Genomic DNA, 5,602 nt, shown 5'->3' on the forward strand with positions numbered 1-5,602 from the left:
ATGTTGTGATGATTTGCATAGGCTAGCAGCATGCGAATGGCTTCAAGCCTTGCCACCGGAGCAAACGTTTCATCAAAGTCAATTCCTTCCACTTGAGTGTAACCTTTTGCAACAAGATGAGCTTTGTTTCTGACCGCTTGACCATGCTCATCTTGCTTGTTGCGATATATCCATTTGGTTCCAATGATATTGTGCTTCCGAGGATCAGGACGCTTGACCAGTTCCCACACATTATTCAACTCAAACTGTTGAAGCTCTTCTTGCATAGCTTGAATCCATTCAGGTTCCATAAAGGCTTCGGTGACTTTCTTGGGTTCTGAGATTGAGACGAATGCAAATTGTCCACAGAAATTGGTGAGTTGTGTTGCTCTTTGTGTGGCTCTAGAACGAGTGAGTGGACTAGGTGCATTGAGGCTATCGATCATCTTCTCAATCTGTACTTCATTTGCAACACGAGGATGAGCAGGACGAAGATTTTGCTCATTCTGATCAATGTCATCATTTGGAGGATTATCTTCAGGTTGAGCATTGTCTTCAGGTTGAGTGGATGCAGAAATGATCAGTTCTTCTTCAGTCTGATTCTCAGCGGGTATGATTTCTCCAGTTCCCATTTGCTTGATTGACTCGCTAGGGGATAATTCATCTAGCACATTTGGCAGGTGCTCTCTTTGTGAGCCGTTAGTCTCATCGAACCGCACATCCACAGTTTCAACCACTTTATAGTGAAAGAGGTTGAAGACTCTGTAGGAGTGTGAATCCTTTCCATAACCAACCATAAAACCTTCATGTGCTTTCGGTGCAAATTTGGAAGTGTGATGTGGATCCTTGATCCAGCACTTAGCACCAAATACTCTGAAGTAACTTACATTTGGCTTCTTACCAGTTAGGAGCTCATAGGAGGTTTTCTTCAGAAGCTTGTGAAGATAAACACGGTTGATGACATGGCATGCAGTATCAATGGCTTCAGGCCAGAACTTCCGTGGAGTATTGCACTCATCAAGCATCATTCGTGCCATCTCAATAAGAGTTTTGTTCTTGCGCTCCGCGGTGCCATTCTATTGAGGTGTGTAAGGTGCAGAGAACTCATGAGTGATACCCATGGTATCCAGGTAGAGGTCGAGGCCGGTGTTCTTGAACTCAGTGTCGTTGTCGCTTCTGATGTCCTTGATCTTGATGCCATAGTTCGTCATGGCACGATTGGTGAAGCGTCTGAAGACATCCTGCACTTCAGTCTTTTATAGGATTATTATATGCACCCAAGTATATCGAGAGTAATCATCAACAATGACGAAGCCATAGAGACAAGTAGTAGCATTGAGAGTAGAGTAGTGAGTAGGGCCAAATAAGTCCATGTGTAGCAGCTCGAAGGGTCACTACACCATAGCACTACATTCCCAACAGCCAGATTGGTCGTGAATACTAGTTCCGTTGACAGACAGTCGGTCGGGAAAGACTATTGCCGACCGATCCTGTCTGTTGGGGTAAGTCCAGATGGGAAAGCCCTTTCTCGACCGACATACCTTTCCCGACCGACCGTATGTCGTCTATGGTCCATCTTTCCCGACCAACATTCTGTTGGGCCTGCCATGGGCCTTTCCCGACCGATAGTTCATTGGGGTTGCTATGGGCCTTTCCCGACCGCTCATTAGACAAGCTAAACTTTCCCGACCAACAATCTATTGGGGCTGACATGGGCTTTCCCGACCAACTATCTGATAGGGTACTCTTTCCCAACAAACATTCTATTATCCCTCCCATATCCAGATTTGACAGGGCATTATCCTTTCCCAACTGAGTGCATACAGTATTTGTTTTACCGACCAACATCTGTTATCACCCCCATATCCAGAATTCACGTTACCAACAGAAAATCAATCAAGTTTCATAATTCAAAACCGTAACATGCATGTTGTCCAACAATATTAAACCAGAATCAAATAATACCAACACACATTCATTAATTTTCACATATAAATAGTTCATCTGTTATAAACTAATGACCACTCAAGTTTCCTATAAGCTAATGTAACTAACTAAATAGAGGAAACACTATGGTTCACTATATGAGAGCAAAAAATTCTCCCTCTATTTTCTGGAATATATCTCAGAGGCACATCATCTGCCTTGGCTCCTTGTAGTAGGCAACTACATATCTATCCTCACAAGATATCCATCCTCACAGCCTTCCACCAAGATGCTTGTTTCGTTCTCGTACAGTACATCAAAGCCGTCAATCTTCATCCTCCAGCTTGAACATCTGCAAGTCAAAATCCCCAGTTAATATTACGGACCACAACTAGAGAAGATGGTATTTTCTCTAAGCTGCCTTCAATATCATTTTATACCAAACCAATTGAAGAGAATCCCCTTTTTTTGTTTTTCTAAAAAACTTTCTCTGCTGCATATATCCTGCATATATCCTGAGAGACAATGTATCCCGGTCTCTGTTCCCATGGGGGATAACTCTCTTAGGCCTTTCCTACATAAAAGAAAGGAGTAAGAAAGCAGATGATTAACAACAGGCAGCAGTGAAAGCATTTGCTAAGCATCTGCAACATGATAAAGTATATTTCAATTAGCATTGTGAGGCTTGCAGAGTACAGAAACCAAATACCATTGCAAACATCAGCGCACAACATAAAAAAACCATTACAAACATCGGTACACCAGTATACTCCTAGAACAGAGCTCACTGGAATATAAGGAAAACCAAGTTGGCATACACAAAAGAAATCTAAAGAGGGGAGAGAAAATCATGCAGGAATAAGTGACTGTCCAAGAGACCCTAGAAAAATAGATAAGAGAGAGAATTCACCTTTTTCTTCTTCACAAATACACAACGCTTACATTTTTTCTGTATCACTTTCTTTATGAACTAATTCATCTAAAATTTGTCCTAGGAACTAAAGATATCATTTGTATTGTGGTTTGCTACTACATATTGTGTTGCTAATATAATAATAATAATAATGAAGGTCATTTGTATTCGGCATTTTACATACATGAACATGAAAACAAAACTATCGATAGCACGAATAGAAACTTTAGTAAATTCTCATTTCAGAGATATGGGAGTAGTCATGTTCAGTGGTTCGAATATTTAGTAAAACATGTGAAAAATAGTTCTAAAGTTGTTTCCATGTTCAATTGCATCGAGGTACACCCAGAATTTAGCAGACAACAGCATAGCAAGCTTGACAAGCAGCACACCAGCAATCTCTAACATAGTTTCACATCATTTCGTTATTTGAGGTAGATGATTCACACTACAAAGCCAGAACCTAAAAGATGCACATGGATTACAAAGTGGTTTTGTAATCCAATAGTCAGCATTCAGCAAGGACAGCACCCAGTAGCAACTAAATGCTAATTTGGAATGTGAACATCAGTAAAACCATGATAACACAATAGACCACAAGCAACTAAGTAAATGATTTGGTCTTTTCACTAGAAATGCAGACTATAAATAATGACAGGGGTACATGGAAGAATACCATGCCACAGGCTGAGAACAAAATAAAGTCTAGGATGCTGTACACTAGGTGATACAGCATAGAATCAATAGTGCAATATGTGCCACTCTATGTTTTTAAGGCGGTAAGGCGAGGCGAGGCGCTGGGGGGTGCCTCACTGCCTAAGCGCTAAGGCATAAGGCGAGGCGACGCCTTAGAGACTTGTAAGCAACAGAATTAAGTAGAATTTGGTAGGCATTAGGCAACTAGGAATACAGCCATACACACTTTGCAACTGATGGTTGTAGAGCCCATATAGTTCTGGAGAGGATGGAGAATCTGCAGGAGAGGATGGAGAATCTGCAGGAGAGGAGGAGGAGGAACTGCAGGAGAGGAGGGGGAGGGGGATCTGCCGGAGAGGAGGAGGAAGCTGCTAGAGAGGAGGGGGAGAAGCTCAGATCCAGCCTGGGGGTGGGGGGAAACTGAAAATGGTTACAGGTCTCTCTCTCTCCCTCTAGTACCTGTTGGCGCCAAAACAAAGTTTCCCGCCCTTTCCTTCCCTCCCGGTTATCTGTTTCCCGCCTAAACCACCCAGCTCTGTCTAAGGCGTCCTTATTTGCCTAAGGCAGGCAGAGTGGCGCCTAGGCGGACGCCTTGGACGCCTTAAGGACTAAGGCGGACGCCTTAGACACACATGTAAGGCAAGGCCGACGCCTTGCCTCCTGGGGGCGCCCTGACGCCTAGGCGTCGCCTAAGCGACGCCTTAGGGACGCCTTAAAAACAGAGGTGCCACTGATCATGTTCTTACAGTATGCACATGTACCTCTTAATTTCTCAGATCACATGGTAATAAACTTCAGTGGATGGGATACTATGCAAAGTGCTTGGAGAAAAATAGAGATGAAATTCACAGTTAGTACTTCTAATAAGATTAGGTAAGAGAGAGATAGAATAGTGCAGTTTTTATTTTGTCAGAAAGATGCATGTGCAAGTGAAATTGTATAGGAAATTAATTAACGAAATGACATAGTTCTTTTGGATAACCTCTACGCCAAGCATTAATCCTTGTCGTGCTTGCCCTTTGTCTCGATGACAACCTTCTTCGCAGCCTCAATATATTGCTCCCATATTCATGAGTTAAGCTAGAACCATCTGCACCAGCTGCTCATTGGCACACATATACTCATCATGGAGGTATCTGGTGAAACAAATGTGGGGATAATGCTCAGATTTAGAAAGCATTGCATAATGTTTTTGACTTATTTTTATTCCTCACACTTACTTAGATGGAAACAATATATTTGCGCATAAGTTAGATGTACAAAGCACAGTGGAAAGGTTCAAATAGCATTATGGCGATGGATACAAGATAGATCTAAGTTTTGAAGCATCAATATGCATGGTTAAAGGAAAAGGTTACGTCCACCAATTTTTCTCATATAATTTTCGAAATCATCAATACAAGCTATAGAAAAGCTAACCTTGCCTGACCAAATAAGGGTCGAATTTGGAAATTGTTGAGTTCATCCCATCCTCTCCGTGCTTTGGATGCCTCGCGACTGCACTGACACACGTGCTAATTAATTAGCTCAAGTTAACATATTTTTTTAAAGCAACAATGCAATTGAGTGCTGCAAATATAGTGCACACAGATGTTTTTCCTAATAAATAGTTGCATATTATTGCTATTACTATCATCTTTTCTGACAAGCACGACAAAGGCATAAAATTTTACAGTATAACTTATTTAACCTTACTAAGCATCGTAATATGACCAACCGTTAGATTAATTACTATCTAATTAATTAGCTCAAGTTAACATATTTTTTTAAAGCAACAATGCAATTGAGTGCTGCAAATATAGTGCACACAGATGTTTTTCCGTAATATGACCAACCGTTAGATTAATTACTATCTAATTAATTAGCTCAAGTTAACATATTTTTTTAAAGCAACAATGCAATTGAGTGCTGCAAATATAGTGCACACAGATGTTTTTCCTAATAAATAGTTGCATATTATTGCTATTACTATCATCTTTTCTGACAAGCACGACAAAGGCATAAAATTTTACAGTATAACTTATTTAACCTTACTGAGCATCGTAATATGACCAACCGTTAGATTAATTACTATCTAATGCTATATAT

At 40.9% G+C, this 5,602-nt stretch overlaps 1 long non-coding RNA gene across 2 annotated transcripts; it reads right to left on the reverse strand.

Annotated features, from left to right (window-relative positions):
* Positions 1-1,938: 1,938 nt before the first annotated feature.
* Positions 1,939-5,588, reverse strand: LOC123176401 (uncharacterized). Of its 2 annotated transcripts, none has more exons than XR_006488514.1 (4): positions 4,934-5,588; positions 4,497-4,650; positions 2,346-2,474; positions 1,939-2,257 (listed from the first exon to the last, which is right to left on the reverse strand). It is a non-coding gene; the product is annotated as an uncharacterized lncRNA (long non-coding RNA). The 2 variants fall into 2 exon arrangements; XR_006488513.1 differs by having other exon boundaries at positions 2,346-2,479.
* Between the last annotated feature and the right edge of the window lie 14 nt (positions 5,589-5,602).

This window comes from Triticum aestivum, unplaced genomic scaffold, assembly GCF_018294505.1.
Source record: "Triticum aestivum cultivar Chinese Spring unplaced genomic scaffold, IWGSC CS RefSeq v2.1 scaffold273823, whole genome shotgun sequence".
Classification (NCBI taxonomy): domain Eukaryota; kingdom Viridiplantae; phylum Streptophyta; class Magnoliopsida; order Poales; family Poaceae; genus Triticum; species Triticum aestivum.